This window comes from Centruroides sculpturatus, unplaced genomic scaffold (genome assembly GCF_000671375.1).
Source record: "Centruroides sculpturatus isolate CEXI.00-Female unplaced genomic scaffold, Cexi_2.0 scaffold474, whole genome shotgun sequence".
NCBI lineage: Eukaryota > Metazoa > Arthropoda > Arachnida > Scorpiones > Buthidae > Centruroides > Centruroides sculpturatus.
This window is the reverse complement of record NW_019384646.1, coordinates 344,040-361,798: the sequence shown is the minus strand read 5'-3', so window position 1 is coordinate 361,798 and position 17,759 is coordinate 344,040. Positions and strand designations below refer to the sequence as shown.

The 17,759-nt window shown below is 38.4% G+C and overlaps 2 non-coding genes and 1 pseudogene across 2 annotated transcripts; all 3 read right to left on the bottom strand.

The window, feature by feature from the left end:
• Positions 1–1,954: 1,954 nt before the first annotated feature.
• Positions 1,955–2,157, bottom strand: LOC111626196 (annotated as a pseudogene).
• A 2,286-nt stretch (positions 2,158–4,443) lies between these two features.
• Positions 4,444–4,644, bottom strand: LOC111626199. Its single transcript, XR_002756844.1, has one exon. It is a non-coding gene; the product is annotated as a U2 spliceosomal RNA (small nuclear RNA).
• A 3,856-nt stretch (positions 4,645–8,500) lies between these two features.
• LOC111626197 lies at positions 8,501–8,685 on the bottom strand. The gene has a single exon (XR_002756843.1). It is a non-coding gene; the product is annotated as a U2 spliceosomal RNA (small nuclear RNA).
• Between the last annotated feature and the right edge of the window lie 9,074 nt (positions 8,686–17,759).

The window sequence follows — 17,759 nt, the reverse complement described above, 5'->3', positions numbered from 1 at the left end:
TATAACTTTTTAATCTAAGTGTTAGATTATAATCTATAATCTAAGTGTTAGCTATTTCTTGCAAACTTTGCAAGAAATAGCTAACACTTTAAGAAATGTTTTTAAAAATTTTGAAAATAGCACACAAATTGTGAAATTAGAAAGATTTCAAAAATCTTCCAAAGAATTACACTATTACCAGAACCTTTCCAGAAAAGATAGCACACTTTGAGAATATGTCACACATTTCGTTATTAGAGAAAACATTTATCAATAACGATAAATTTCAAGATCAGTGTTGACCATGGGAAATAAGAAATTTCTGAAATATTTCCTTCAAGTGTTGTAACTTAGTAATTAATTTAATTACTAAATTATTAAAAATTTAAATTACACAATATTGTATTTTTATGAACTATACAACAGTTCCATAGTTCCTTATATTAAATAAATAATAATTACTACAAATTTTAAAAAGGCAAGTATTTCTCTTATTGTTAATTTGGGAATAGAAAAACATCAAATGAAAACAAAAGATAAAAATTAAGAAAATCAAACAAATACAGTAATAATAACAAAACAATACTTCATCTATAAAAGAATTATTCATTTTAATGCAAATTTAACAAATTTCAAAAGAATTTTCTCAATATTAAGATGCTGGCAGAATGATAAATTTACTTATTCAAATGGCAAAACTTTCTCAAAATAATTTAGAAAATGACTGAATAGATAATTTTGTAGCCTACTTATGGACTTGTTTGCTTATGAATTGGTTATATTTTTAATTTCTTTTTGTTTTTCATTTTTAATATGAAAGATATAAATATTGCTGTTTTCTTTTATGGCAATCTAGAATATGCTCATTTTTAATATACTGTATTTGTTAAAATTTTCCTTATAAAATTCTTTCATGAAAAGTTATTCATTTTCTACCACATTAATGTACATTTCAGGCCTGTCCCAAAAGTTCAGGCAAAATAATTTTTCATGAAAAACTGTTAAAATACTAAACTTTTAATTGATTTAATAAGACAAATGCAATGACAATACATCATACTAGATATCATTAATATGATAAATTTAAAGATTTAATAATTATTAAATTGCTTAGAATAATAGAAATTTTGTTAGATTTTTGGTGTCCCAAAATTTTAGGTAATAATAATACTTTCTGAGCAAATTACTACACAAATTCATAGGGAATGAAATCAATTATGAATAGTAATAATAAAATCTCGTAAAATCTTGTTTTTATAATGGTTATTTTTGAAATTAACAAAAGAAATGAAAAAAGCCCAAAGAAAATCAATTTTCTTTGAATGATGTGACTGAAATTTGAAAATTGAAAGCAAGTGGACATTCAGTTACTGAAATTTCAAGCAAAATAGCTTTGGCAGGTAAATTTAAACCAGCAACATGACCTAAAGTAACATCACTCACAGGTAAAAAATCCATTAGACTGGCATCTAGACAAAATTTATCAGTTAGCCAAATTTTAAGAGTCTATCTAGCTTAAATATTTTGAAAAATACTGTGCAGAAAATAATAAGTAAAAATCCTTATATTAAACTAACAAGGATGCGTAAAAAACCACATCTGAAACCCAAACATCTTAAAGTAAGAACAAATGGGCGAAAAGCTACATGCAGCAGAAAGATGTATGGTTAAGTACACTCTTCAGCAATGAAAAAAATTAGAACTTAGATGGTCCCGATGGCAGGAATTACTACTGGCGCAATCTGAGAAAAGAAGACAGAGTGTTTTACAACAGACAACAAGATGGTGGCTCTCTAATGGTGCGAGGAGCATTTAAATTCAATGGATTTCCAGTCTGGCATTTGTTTCTGGACATCAGACTTCAGAACATTATCAAGACAAGACAACCTTAGTACAACTCCTTCCTATAGCAGAAATGATAGATTGTCCAAATTGGACATTTCAACANATCTTTTATTATTTATTTCCCCCCAAAGGGGGGTGGGCTATCTCTGGCAATAAGTGCCAGGCCAGAGCAACCCGCGGCGGGGAGGGAGCAAGCCCCCTTTCCCGCCCCGTTCCAAAAATCAGGTTAATATCGAAGGTCTCCGATGGAGACCGTATCAGATATCAAGCTGATAAGAACAGATACTGTGGTTTCAAAGTTTGGAGAGGGCACAACCCCTATGGGAAAGGGATTATAATGTGCCCCCAGAGCCCACATCCCCGTTCATCCCCAACCGCACTAATACGGGCCCACAGTGACCCAGTAAAGTACAAAGAAGCGAAAAGAGGATGGCGCTTAGCGTCAATAAACTTAACATAACAAAAAACATCCAAACCCAATACCACAGCATGTTAATTACAAAACACAAAAACCAAAAAAGTACTTAAAACTAGCAAAAAACATAACGGATAAAAGCGACATTTCCAAAAATCAAACATAGCATAAAACACATTTCACAATACCTCCCACATCCAAAAACCACACCCCCCAAAACAACTTTAATTAATCCTCTACAATAAATTCTTAACAAATGAACATTTCAATAAAGAAACATTAACCATTAGTTACAACAACCATAATAATTACAAGTCATTTCACAAAATAATCACAAAAAACATCAAATGTAAAACTTCAAAATAAGAAACATACTGTCAGTCCCCACCCCCCACCCGACCTGCTGTTCACATCATAAACACACAGGCGGGAGGGAAGGTTGGAAACAGGCAGTTTACAATCATCAATTTACCAAAATTATTGTTATTTAGCAACATTTTAAGATCTATTAAAATACACTTAACCAAAACCTAAAGAACAATCAAATAACAACATTATAAACTTTAAATACAATTCGATGCTACTTTTCTTCCGATTTTATCAATCCATTCATTACTTTGTATGCAAAAAAGCTTTTATCACATCCTTTAAAGCGTCTTGTGAATTCTTTTTTCATTTCCTTCCTCACTGTCGGGTACGGTTCTGTTATCATAACTGCCCATAATTTAAAGTCAGTCTCCAACCATCCCTCTTCCTCTAGTTCTTCTCTTGTCTTTTTATATTCATTTCCATTCCATTTCACTTCATAAATTGTCGGTAATACATCATCATCCGGACTAAATCCCTTTTCGAAGGGCAACTTATTTCGATATTTTCCTTGAGATCTTGTTTTAACTCCCTCTTTTTCTTTTATCTTTTTCTCTAATACACCTTTACTTTCCAATTTCTTTTCTTTCCCTACCTCTTTTTCTTTCTCTATACTTTTCTCTAAGTCTACATAAACCTCCTGTAGCTCTTTCATAATCTTTTCCTTAGGACTTTCCTGTCTACCTTTCTCTTTCTCTTTTTCATGTTCATTTTCCACTTCCTGTTCTATACTCTCTTCTAACTCCTGTATTTCCTTTTCATTTTCATTCCCACTTGGACACATTGTTTTTCTATGTCCAATCATTCCACACTTGAAACACTTTACTTTTGGGCATTCTTTAATTCTATGATCAGGAGACAAACATACAGAGCATAACCATTTCACTCCCGGATATTCTATTCTAATCCTTCGGTTCTTTATGTCTATGAAGTTCGGAATAGGTTTCTGCATTTTAATAGTCACAAATCTTTTTCCTGTCAATATCTTAGTATTTGGCATATAATATTCTCTTTCAATTCTTATTATTTTTCCATACTCTTTTAATGATTGTTCTATGTCTTTCCTATCTATCACATAGGGCACATGCAACATTTGCACCCTTTTTATATCGCCTTTAACGGCTCTTATTTCTATTGGTTTTTCCTTCCACGCCCATCTTAATTCCAATATTTTAACTTTTACCTCCTCATTACGTGCAGTTATCATACAAATTCTATCAGATATTTCATCTACTTGTATTAACGCTTCCTTATCCTCTAATGTCGTTAATACATAATTTATCCATTCTTTCCAATCCACTATTTCCTGAGCCATTACTTTTAATTCTAATTCCTCATAATTTATTTCCTCCTCTTCCATTTTATCACTTCTACAATAATCTTAACGTTTATCTTATTTCAAAATACACAACTAGGAAAGACACTTCACTAAATCCAAAATCCGACTTTCAAAGACACACCCCTCACGGGTATTATTCAAGTGTTCGGCTCATTTACGCTAATTATCTTATATTTATCGTACTATAAATTAGCAGTTATTACTGTTTATCATTATTCTTTAAATTCCTTTCATTTATCTAGCCAACATTTATAACCATAAGAATTATTTCAACAAGACACTCCCCTCACGGGTGTCATTAAGATGTTTCACGCATAACGCTCTTATAAATTCTCTATTTAACTTAATAGTCACTATTTTTACTTTAATTTCAGTTATTAAGTCACTCTATTATAAGTTTCTTTCATAACAAGTACTCACTACTTTACCAGTTCACTCTAATCTCATCCAATAGTCCAGGTGTCTGAAGTTCACTTTTTCCACAGAAACTCGAAAAATAATTCGATAATTTCCACACAAAACCGACGAAATATCATTCGCTATTATTCCAAGGCACTAAATATCAATCCATAATCCACATTTCAGCTTTAAACAGGCTCACATCGAATCTCCAGCATCTGCTCTCTAAAGTTCACCAGCACCCCTGGTGATAAGAACAGATACTACACATTTGATCTTAGCCATAAGGCCGAGAAGCGATAAAAAACACATCAAAGGTGCCGACGGGCCAAGTCTGGAAACGTACAATACACGTGTGGTGTGTCCAGGTGACGTCGATCGGCAAATATCCGNTGAGGCTTAGTTCTCTTTGAAGCTTTTTTAGTCTGTTGAAGTTGTTTTTCTTTATAGCTTTCCATGTTTCCATGCTTATTTCATTTATTTCTATTTTTCTTTCTTTCCATTCTTCCCAGGTTATGTTAGATTTACAGTTATCAAGTAGGGTTTTGATCTTTTTGCTAAAATGTATATCATTTATTATTTCCTTTGTGATTTTATGACTGTTATCCCTTTCAGTGTTGATTTTGATGCTTAGGCATAAGTTAACCATTTTGTGGTCAGTTAATTTAGTATTGTTGTTGGTGATACTGATACTTGATATATTGTTGATTTTTCCTATAGATTTATTATAATATATTCTGTCAAGGCGTTCCTTAATGTTTCTACCTTCCCACGTGTAGTCTCTATGACGAGGGTACATTATTAGGTATGTGTCACTTAGGTCAAAATTGTCGAGAACCTTTTTTAGGCTTTGTCTCGAGCTATCAGAACTGAGTTGTTCATTTTTGTCTAGGGGATTTAGCACGCAGTTAAAGTCCCCAGCTAGTATTAGTTCTCTTCTTCCTGTAAGATATTGGGGTAGGTCTTCAAACACTTCTTTTCTTTGTGCTAGCTGTGGTGGTGCATACAAGTTAATAATCCTAATCAATCTTTTGCCTATCTCTATGTCTATAGCAATTAGTTTTCCATTCGAATCAGTACGAAAATTATTCACTTTTATCCTCTTTTTGATCATTGTGATCGTTCCAGTACTTCTTCTCGTTGCAAAGGATAAATAGATATTATATCCCGTATATATTCTTCTTAATTTCCTAAGGTCATAGAAGTCTATCATATTTGTGTCCTGCAACATGAGCACATCAGTGTTATCAGTTAGTAGTAGGTTTAGTATATATATCTGTTTACTTTCACTACGGAAACCGGAGATGTTTAGAGATTTAATATTTAGAGTATACTTGTCGAATGTTAATGTTTAGTCTGTGACATCACCCTCTTGCTTTTTCTCTGTTTCTTCTTTTCTACTTTTTCTATTACCTTTCCTACTTCCTCTATAATTTCATTCTGAGATAAGCTAGCATCTATGCTTATTGATAGGATCTTATCTCTAACATTGATTACTTCTTTATCCTCATCTTCATTCTCATTCTTATCTGATTCCTCCATTTCATTATTTTCGTTTTCTTTGTTTTCATGTATCTCAAGGGTGTCTTTCTCGACTCTGATTAAGGTTGTTTGTTTATTTTCTTTTTTTCTTTCGAATCTCATTCTTTTTCCCTCTATTATGTTATTATTATCTCTTTTATCACTGTATTCTTTTTTGCTTTCCTCTGATATCTTCTCTATTATCTGTTCTTCTTTATTTTTATTAATATTTTTATCCCCTTCTTTTTCTTCTTTTTCTTCGTTTGTTTTATTTGCTCTTTCTATACTTTTTTCTCTTCTTTTCTCATTTGTTCTTTTTCTTACTCCTCTTTTTAATATTTCTGAAAAGGTTGGTTCGGGACAGCTTCCGGCTCTGTCATGAATTTGTAAGCAGTTATAGCACAATGGGCACTCCTTGATTAGGTGTTGTGAGCTTTTGCACCTATGGCAAAGTTTCACCACACAATCCTTGATCAAGTGATCCAGACTTCCGCACCTTCTACACTGCCTTTTCATACCGCTATAGAATAATTCAACTCTGCTTCCTAACAACTCAAGGGAGTTGGGTAGCATTTTTCTTGTTCTTAATATCACACGGTAAGTTCCGGTTTTGACTTTAAAGTTATTATGAGTTATGGTATTTACTAACACTTTAACAACTTTCCCATACGGGGCCATCATTTTCTCTATCAGTGACTTATCCGCTTCTGGTGGGACATATTTAACTGTAACCGTAATTGTGTCCTCGTCTAAACTTTCACATATATATTGAAAATCCCCTACCTTGATTGAGTGTCCTACCATTTTTTCCTTATCTTCTATAGTGTGGAAACCAATCTCGACAATGTTTCTTGGTTTGAAGCACACCTGAGAAACACTCCCTATGTGTCCAATTATTTTTTCGCATGCGTCAATTACGTCTGGTATTGACATTTCTTCTTATGCTGCGATTCGGATAGTTCTCATTTTCGCGTATCTTACTCAGATATCTTCTTCACTTATTATTTTCTGGTTGCTGTTGTCTATCATAGGGATATCCAATTCGTTGGTTTCCTGTTGGACATCATTCACCTCCTCTTCCAATTGAGAGCAGATTTGTGCTTCCTCCATCCCCACCTCTTTATAGGAGTTCAGTACAGTCTGTTCTGGAGTAGCAGATGATGTTGACGGCGGGATGTCCATAAGTCTATCTCCCATAGGATCTCTACATCAGGCACCAGATGTAGACTCCATCCTAACACTTATTCCAGTGAGGGCGAAGTGTTACGGTTATCCAGGCTAATATCCAGGCTGGTTGGAAGTAGGTATCCACAATGGTTAGAAACACACACACTAGCAGATGTCACACACAGGTAGATAATCCACTGGGTGAATAGACACACACTGCCACAAAAAGTTCGTACTACAAGATAGCAGCTGTTATGTTAGCACTAAGAAAAGGACGCCCAGCACTAACAAACCGCAGTCTCGGCTGGTTAGGACCAAGAAGAGTTGGACAGGAAAAATTAGATAAGCGCCTGGCTGAAAAAGTGGGGGGGAGTGTGAGAAGAAGGGGGGAAACGGGGGGTTGCAGCGTGCTGCGCACCCCTAGATAGTAATAGTGCTGCCAATCTACCAGCGAATACACAGTGTGTTCCAACTGTGCAGGCCGGTATTTTGGCGGAAATGAAAAGACTATAGGAAAGCAAATGGAGGTACTAGAGGGAATACTTACCAATATGGAGCCAAAACTTACACATTTGATCTTAGCCAAAGAAGGCCGAGAAGCGATAAAAAACACATCAAAGGTGCTGACGGGCCAAGTCTGGAGACGTACAATACACCTGTGGTGTGTCCAGGTGACGTCGATCGGCAAATATCTGTTAATACACACGAAAGAACGTCAGGAAACGATAGGAGACGATGCTAAAGGCTACAGGAAATGTCAGGTATTGCATGGGTATTGCCTGTCAACGGCATAAAACTCCTGTTGGTCACCAATCATCACAGGAGGAAATTCTGCCGCAGCCCGTACCCGCGTTGCGTCGGTGGAATACTGATAGCATTTCGATGCTAAATATTTTTTCGCTAGCAAAATACATTAGAAATTTCAGTATGTGACATAGAATATTTGCCGATTCGATATTACAATATATTGCATGCAATAATTTTGAAACAATTCGCTTTTGTTTGTTATTTTAGAAAATTTTCGCGCTCATGCATTACTTCAATGTACAGAGTAAGGCTTACCTTTCCTGGGGTGCCAGGGGCATCTACGTGCAGGCGATGCATGTTGTCCACAATACTTACATTCTGAAAAAATTGCAAATTATCTTTTTTTTCATTAACTTCGAATCGCCGATTAGCGATTTATACCAAAAGCACAGGAAGGTGTTTCCTGCATCGCTTCTGTTCATCGTAGCGTACCAGAAGTATGCGGCGATGGCGGTTTATCACTTTCCACATTTTCTCTTACCTTTTCTTCTGCAATTCACCAGATTTCTTATTCCTGCAAATCCATGCTTGGATATTGTCTTGCAATCACTTTAATCGCTCTTCTGGGATCTTCCGTGAAAAAATTCCAACTGGAAAAAGAAAAAAAATTTTTTTCCTTAATAATTAATTTCTTTATCTTTTATTATTTATTTTTCCCCAAAGGGGGGTGGGCTATCTCTGGCAATAAGTGCCAGGCCAGAGCAACCCGCGGCGGGGAGGGAGCAATTTCCCTTTCCCGCCCAGTTCCAAAACTCAGGTTAATATCGAAGGTCTCTGATGGAAACCGTATCAGATATCAAGCTGATAAGAACAGATTTAAAAAGCCTTTATTATTAAATAAAATTATTATATACAGGCGTTACTTAGGCATTGAAGAAAAATATGTAGACATAGAGTGTGAATAGTTGATTAAATATACGCGACATGGGCTTGTAAAATTGCCAACCAGTTAGTACAAATATGTAAGTATTGCGACATGGGCTTGTAAAGTTGCCAACCAGTTAGTACAAATATGTAAGTATCGCGACATGGGCTTGTATAATTGCCAACCAGATTACCGTACAAAGGGTAAGTATTCGCGAACATGAGCACATTTTGCCAGCTAGAAACAAATACAGTAGTTGTTCACGCAGAGTAAATGTATACATAGATTACAAATATGAAATGGACGGGTATTTATATATTCTCTTGTGATTGTGGTTGAGTTTGTGGCACATTGGGATGGGGCCCAAGGTTGTTTGAGTGAGTAGGGCGGTGGGTGCAGTCACCTAGGTGTTGACGGTATATATCGTTGGACCATCTGATGGCGTCACTCACCATTAATTTTTTCATCATATTGGAGTAGCGGCGTCCGATGCCCAGGCGTTGTAATGTGGCTTCGTTGAGGGCGTCGTAGCCGCCTAGAGCTCCGATGATGAACGTACCAAAGTGCGTGTTGTAACCCTTGCTGCGCAGGTGCTGGACGAGGTTGTAGTATTTTCTCTCCTCGTCCCTTGCAGCGTCGTAAGCTTGTTGGCCATTTTCAAATGGTAGGGTGACGTCAATTACCGTGGCTGTTTTGGACTCTTCATGCAGGATAGTGAAGTCCGGCCGGCAATTCTCTTGGAATCCGGGAACACGTTTGTTGACTAACATTGTTGCACCTCTTGGCTGAAACGCTGCAACCAGTCTGTTTAGGATGGCGTTATGCTGCTGAGTGATTAGCCTAAAGTTCGGCGGGCAGTGACACAAGATATGCGAGAGGGTTTCACGGGCAAAGCCACAGTGACGGCAGGCCTTAGATTCGTTGCCGAATCGTTTATGACCACGCAGTGCAACGACGCTGAGTCTTGCCCTGTGAACAAACCTCTAGTCGGAAAAGCGGGTGTAACGCCCATTGCAGAGGAAGTGATTACTTACCTCGTGCATTGCAGTGGTTTTAAATGCTTTTCCCTGATCCGGTTTGGACATCAGTCTCTGGAGATGGTGGTTTTTGAGGAGGCTGGTGAGCATACCTTGGCACCCTTTTGGGCGGATGATGTGGTTTCCTACTGCAATCGTTGGCGTACCTTCCGGTCCCATAGTCCAGTTGATATTGATACATTTACGGAGTCGTCTAGTCGCCATACGTAGTCGAGTCCATAGTGATGTTATATCTTTGGATGGGTTGCCCAGGTCCCCCTCCATGGACCCATCCAAATAATGGCATAAGTCCTCGTTGCATAGTGGTCTTTCAACTCTTGCCATGACGACGTCCCTAAGAGCACCCAGTGTGATGTTGGTGATGTCCTCGTCCCTAGAATGAAAAAGGTGTATGGCGTGGCATACCTGTGCTATATTCGAGAGTGTGCTCGCTGGTGTTACGTTGGTATTTCCTTGCTTGTATGATAGGTAGATGATTTTTGCGCTCGCCCTCTGCGGCAGGCTGAGCCACCTCTTGACATACTGTTTTAGGTTCCTATCAATCTTGTCTAGGGTTTTCTTCGGTGTGGTTCCCGTAGCAAGGCAGAACGAGAGGCGAGGCATTATGAGGGAGTTCAATGCATCGACCTTTTGCCACGGGGCAAGGTGCGATGCGTCCAGCTTACTGATGTCCCGTATTACCCCTTCGGTTGTGGCAGTCTCAGTGTCACAACGAGTGAATCCTGTTGGCACGCCAAGATGTTTATAGGCGTCGTCATTTTTCCAAGTTTTGGGAATTCAGACTGGCCGAGGGTGAAGCTGTAGGATCTTGCTGTATGAAGTTTTTCTAGAACTGCAAGGGTGCCACATTTGGCATGATTAAACCGTATGTCGGCCCAATGTGCCCAAGCTGAGATGGAGTTCAATTGCTCCTGCAGGCCTGTACTACTGTTGCTGACAAGTGCAATGTCGTCAGCATAGGCCAATGCAGTCACAGAGTGTCCATGGATGTCATAGCCTCTATTGAGGGATTGTAGACGGCGGAGAGCGGGCTCCATTGTTAGGATAAAGAGCAGGGGGCTGATGGGGCACCCCTGTCTTACTCCCGAGAGCATTTTGATAGGCTTCGTAAAGTCTGTGCAAGTCCGGATTCTCGTAGTGGCCCCGTCGTATAAACATTGTAGTGTCGAGATGGTGCAGCCCGTGCCATTTGAGAGATTCCCAAATGACACTATGGGGGATGCTGCCGAAGGCATTCGCAATATCCAGCCAGGCTATGTGGCACTCCTTTCTAGCCCGTCTGGCGTCCTGTATTATGGTCTTCAGGAGGAAGTTGTGCTCCACACAGCCCTGGTACTGTAAGAAGCCCTTCTGTGACTTGGATATGCGGTCATTAGTTTGACACCATCTGAGGAGCCTATCTGCCAGGCAGGCGGTGTACAGCTTGCCCATGGTGTTGGAGAGGCAGATAGGCCTCCAATTGCGAAGATCATTTCTGTCCCCTTTTTTGAATATCAGCACTGTAGTTGACTCACGCCAGCTTGCAGGGATGTAGCCAATCCTTATTAAGGACTGTATTAAGAATGGCCGCTAGGATGATACCATTTGGGTCAATCCTGTGCCAATAAAGGTATCTAAGCTTGTCCGGGCCTGGTGCCGTGTTATGGCCCTTGGCAATACGACCTGCGACCTCTTTTGGCGTGAATGGCACGTTGAGAGGGTCATCTGTTGCTGGACCCGGGTCTGGTGGGACTGGAACGAGTGGAGTAGTTGCTGGTGGGTTGCACTCGTTCATGGACTTGAAATGTTGAAGTATCTTGTCTGTTTCTACCTGGCAGAACCGCGAGTCACCCCCATGATGAGGTCAAAGGCTCTCTTTCGGTTCGTCCGGTACAGAGGCTGTATTTCGCTGGCCTCAAGCTGTTGGTTTGGGGTGTTGTTGGAGCTGGGCTTGTAGGTACGGCGTGGCCCACGAATGTCGCAGATGTCATATGCGAGATGAACAAAGTCAAAGAGGATACCCTCCAACATATCTTCGTCTTGGGCAGCCTTGAACCTATTTGCCCAAGCTGTAACCCATTGGGGGGGCCATCTTCGATTTCCGTTGTGGTGTTCTCCAGTTGTGGCAGTGAAGACAGCTGGTCCCGATGTGTTGACTCCTGGGGGGCTTGCTGGCTCTGGAGCACATCAGGTGGGGCTGGTGCTGCTTGGTTCGGGATCGTAGGGCTAGGCATAGAAAGGTTAGTATGGAATGTAGGAGAGGTGTGCCTACCTGTCTGAGCAGATGGTGTTGTGGCCTCCTGTGTCGGTGTGCTGCCATGGTTCAAGTCCTGACTAGGCTGCTTCCTAGTAGATTTCCCTCTTCTTTGTCTACACCCTTTGGTGGCGGGTGTAGGTTGACTCAGTACTGCAGGGGGGGTTGCGTTGGCTGTTTCACCGTTTCCAGGATGGGAGGCCACAGGCGACGGCTGAATGGAGTGTGGCTCATGGATGGATGTGTCCCCCGTGTTGGGAGTACGAGGTGAGCGGGAGCTTCTTCCAGTATTGGAGCGCTTACCCCTACTTTGTGCTTCCTTGGCCATGGTCGCTGGTTGTTGTGTTTCTGCAGCGGATGTGCACTATGTAGAGGATCCCACTTCCTGGCTACTAGGTGGCGGTGCCGTTGGTCCACAAGTGGCGGTCGACTTTTGTGAGGGTTGGTCTACTTCATGGATGGTGCGCACGGAACGGGTGGTTCTTCTTGTCTGTGTTGTAGTTGGCCTGGTCGATGGGGACGGAGTTGTTGATCGCCAGGATGTGTCACTGCTACTGGCGGGAGAGGAAGAGACCCTTGGTGCTCTACGTGCATATGGCTTTCTCGGTCGTGTCGGAATGCAGATCTTTTTGCGATCTGCCGGGAGAGGTGGAGGAGGAGGGAGGGCCTCTATCTTTGCTCGGCAGTCTTCCACCCGAAGTTGGTGTGCCTTGATTGTCTTTAATTTGTCGTGGATATATCCGCATGCACGACATTCAAAGCGAAGGACAGTCCCATGCACATGTTTTAGATGTTTCACCAATCCCGCATGATCCGCATAGTCGCCGGGGATTGGGAGGCATATCTCACATCCATGTGGTGGGTGGAGAGGCACAAGCACAGTAAGTTCGGACATGACCAATAGGATCAATGTGTAGTATACGATAGTAAGAGAAAGATTGAAAAAGTGAAATGCCCCCTGGGGTGCAGAGCAGCCAAGCAAGGAGGGGCAGGAAGAGGAAGTGAGAGTGTAGCGTACAGAAGCCTATTTGCTAAGCAGAAGGTGCTTACACAAGACACCCAGGTGTGTCTGGGTAAGGCACTAGGAAAGGGCGTTAGCCAAAGCTAGCATTGACAGGACAGTGTTGCCAGTCGAGCAGCGAATACACGGTGCGTTTAAACTGTGCAGGCCGCTCTTCTGGCAGAAGAGAGAAGAGTAGAGGAAAGAGAACCAAAAAACGGAGAGAATACTTACCCAGAAAACTGGGGAGCAGGATCAGGCTCGAAATCCAGGTCTGGAACTTTTTTGGCGAAGAACCCATCAAGCTGATAAGAACAGATACTTCTACTTTTAATTAAAGTTTATTAAATACTAAAAACAATACAAGAAACATCAATGGTTTGATGTTGGGTACATAATAGCATTTAGCAAAATACAGAAGGCATTCTCTATAATATCCCTGTAATAATTATATATATAGGTAACAGTGGTGGATATTATAGGTTACAACAGTCATGACCATCATTTTTTGACAGTTACACAATAGACACTAATACAGATAATTACCCACTGGTAATAGCAATATAAAATAATTTTTGTGAACATTTATTAGTACAGTGGATGGAGACGCTACATAACAATGATACAGTTGCGTCTCATAGGGAAAAGTGCATATTGACCATGCAGTTAGGCATGTAAAAAGTCGCGGTTAAGTCCATTCCTCATTTAGGATGTACTTGTTGTTTTCTTTTTTCTAGATGACATTAGTTGTGCCATAGTATAGTGTAAGGAAGTCTTTTTCACTTAATAGTTCATTGTCCATTTGAAGTTTGAGGTTAGCTTCCTCTTTGATTTTTTTAATGCAAAACACAGCATTCCATTTCTTGTTATTATAGTGGAGGGCACACCTTGCCTTCCATATTGTTCTCTTTGCAAGTGCTACCATCCAGTTAAGGCAATAGATGTTATATGCGGTATTGGGAAAGTCAGCTTGGTAAATGATCTGATGCCAGCCGATATCAATGTTAAAAATGTTATTAATCCAGTTCCAAATTCGCTTCGGTGTGGAGCATTCATAGAATAGATGAGATGTAGTTTCATCCCTTGTGCAGCGTGGGCATTTGGCGTTTCTTAACATGTGATATTTATGTAAAAACTCCTTTGTCATAGTGATGTTATTTATAGCTCTCCATGTCGTTTCTCTCCACTCTGCTGGGAGTTTGCTCACATTGGCCCAACACTCTTTCCAGTTTACTGTTTTATTATTTAGATTTGGATTTGGGAAGTTGATAAAGTTATTTCTGTATATTGTTCCAGGTTTGATACCTTCTAAGTTGATATTGGCGTCTAGAAGGCCTTTGATCATGGATCTCCACTTACTAAAGATACTGATGTTATCTATTATAAACGGTTTGTTGGTTGGGTCTTTTGTTATATGTTTAATAGTCGGACCGATGATATAGTTTGCAAGATCTCCTAGAAGATGCTGTTTCTTTATGATGGCATTGACCATAATGGAGAGTTGTAAAGATTGCTCTAGTGTCTTCACATCCCAGATCCTCCACCCACCATGGTCGATATCGTTTTTCATAATGTCTCTCTTCAAAGGCTCAAAGTCCTTCTGCCAAATGTACTTAAAGATTTGTTTTTCTATTTTATTGGCGTCTTTTTTTGTTAAGTTAGTTGTGTATAAAATATACATAATCTTGGCAATTAGTACTTTACTTGCTATTATTGACCTTTCAGGTAAATATAACCAAATTTTTTCCCATTTATCTATAGCTTTTTTGATTTTCTTTTGCATAGCATCCATGTTTTTGATGTCATTGTCTTTGCCGTACCAAATCCCTAGTATATTTTTATTGCTACTTATTTTAAAGATAGAGCTTTCCAAATTATTGTGCCCATAGATTTTAATGATGTTACTTTTGTCTATGTTGATTCTCATACCAGTAGTAGTACAAAATTTCTATATTATTGTGGTGATTCTCTGAAGAGATACATTATCATTGACAAAGAAATTCACATCGTCCGCATGTGCAACATATTTTATTCTCTTTTCCATTCCCGGGATATGGATGGGGGTTATTATATTATGTTCATTGATCATATTTAATAATGTCTCTATATATACAGTAAAGAGAATCATGGAGCAGGGGCATCCCTGCCTTACTCCAGCCTCACAGTCAATGTAATCTGATTCTTTTTGATTGATTATAATTTTAGTTTTAGGTTGATTATAGATATATTTAATTCTTTTTACTTCCTCTTCATTAAAGCCAAGGCATTCGAGTATTTTCCACAGTACTTCACGGTTAACAGTATCAAATGCCTTCTCGACATCAACGGTGAGGATTGAGAGGGGGGATTTTTTTCTATTGTAGATATCTTGGATTAACTTTAAAAACATTGTGTTGTCCTGGATTGCTCTTTCTTTGATTCCTGCAGTTTGGGTTGGACTTATGTAGCTGTGGAGTATATTTTCAAGTCTTGTGGCAATAATTAAGCTGTATATTTTATAATCAACGTTCAGTAGTATGATGGGCCTATAGTCACTGGCTTGTCTGGTGGTGTTTCCTTTTTTATTTATAAGTTTCATACTTCCTAGACTGAATTCATTGTTAGCAGTGTTATCGTTATATAGTTTATATAATATTTCCACCATATCCTCTTTAAAGAATCTATAACTCTGCTGGTAGTTCATCTAGACTAGGGGTCCCCAAACTTTTTATCCCTTCAACCCCTTTATAGAATATTTTCCTTCTTATCGACCCCCAGATTAAGTATTTAACAAAAACATTAAATCATTTTTGCATTTTTAATGTTAAGCGATAAGGTGTCCTGCATAACAACCCAACAAAAGAGTTTATAGTTCCCATTTCTTATAAAATCCACCCAATAACTTAAACAGAAAAAGGAGATATTTTTCACTAATTTATAATCTTAAAAAATAATAGCAAAATTATGGATAGATGGAAATATGCCTATAACTTTTAAACCGCACGTTTCATAATACGTAAAATACACAATTATTTTTGAAAACATAACAAGTTATATTGGGTGAAAAAGAAACCTCTTACTGTCATTTTGCGACTACTACTGAATGCCTTAAAAATATGTTAACATAACTTTTTATTAAAATAGTTGATATTAGTGGGATGGATGTCTCTGAAGAGAAGCGGCAAGATTATTGATATTCGGTTGAAAATTGGTAAGTTTTAGTCGCAAATCACCACGGTTTTCCAAGTTCAATCTGTTCCTCTGTTTTGTCAAAATAGCGTTCTCGTGGCTAAAATCAGCTTCAACCATGTATGAAATTGGGAATGCGAGTAAGAAAGGTTCGGCTTCTGCTCTGAGCTTGGGATATTTAGTGGCAATATTGTTATTGCTCCAAAATTCACTGCGGTTTTAACTCGGTTCATCTTCTAAGCCAGGTTCACTGCCTTCATTATCTATTTTTACATCAAATGGATTAGCAAACCATTCTGAACATGCATATTCTCTAAATCTTCGAAACGTGCTTTAAAGTATTTTCTAATTTATCAAGATGTTTAATATACTGTATATCTCCAAATCATTGTCGGAAATCTTTTCATTATCTTTCTTTCGTCTCCTCCCCGGTTCATGTGGATATTATAGTTTCATTTTCTTTGCAAGTTTGAAAAATATTTAAAATCGTTGAAGGTTTAAATAGCTCCATGTTTACTTGAAAGGCCATTATGATTGTTCGAGCTCGAACAATTGTAACGTTTTTTCCTCGCAAACGCTTCTGTACTATTTTAATGATCTTCGATATATCACGATATTTTCTCTGTAAAGGACAAAATATCTACATTTAGATATAAAATACTTAGAGCGACAACCCTACTAGAATGTAACTGTGCAGTGTAACGTATGTCTGTGTATAATGAACTACTAGTGTTTGTAACACTAGTACAGTTGTCAGATTCGTAAAAACAGAGTAGCACATGCTTAAAGCGGCGTAGGCTAAGGCAAAACTCAAGTTATAACTATGGTAGTCAGTAATGTTGTTGATCATATCCGTATTTCAACTTTTTATTGAAATATTTTATATTTTTCCTAGACAGTTTTATTGATCCTCTTTGGTATTAATCGACCCCCTTTTGACCCTCTTGTATTAATCGACCCCTGGAGAACTCTTATCGACCCCAAGGGGTCTATATCGACCACTTTGGGGACCCCTAATCTAGACCAGGGGCTCTCCTTATATGGAGTTCTTCTATTGCTTTATTGATCTCCTCTTTGGTGATTGGTTTGTTAATTTTGTTTTCATTCTCGTTTTTTACTGGTTTGATTGATTTTAAGATATCAGCTAGTAGGTCCCATCTTGTGCTTTTACTTTGATAAAGATTTTTGTAGAAGTTATGGAACTCTTTGATGATTTTATCTTCGTCCTCTGTTAGAGTGCTGTTAATTATTAAACTATTTATTATTGCTGAGTCCTTTGATATGGGTTTTCTTTTGAATATTATTTTTTTCGTGTGTCGTTCTATCCCCAGTTTGCTCATTTTATAACTTGTATATGTCTCTTTTATTTTATTTTCTATTTCATTACTAATTTGATTTTCAATCTGATCTATCTTCTCTTTATTATTATTAGTTATGTAATAACTAAGTTGCCTCTGTAAATGTTTCATCTTGTTGAAATTATTTTTTTTAATACGTAGCCATGTGTAGTTAGTTATTTTATTAATTTTCTCATTAGTATCTCTCCATGTCTTCCATGTTATATCTGTTTTTATGTTATCAAGGGTCTCTTTAATTAATTTCTGGTAGGTATTGTCAG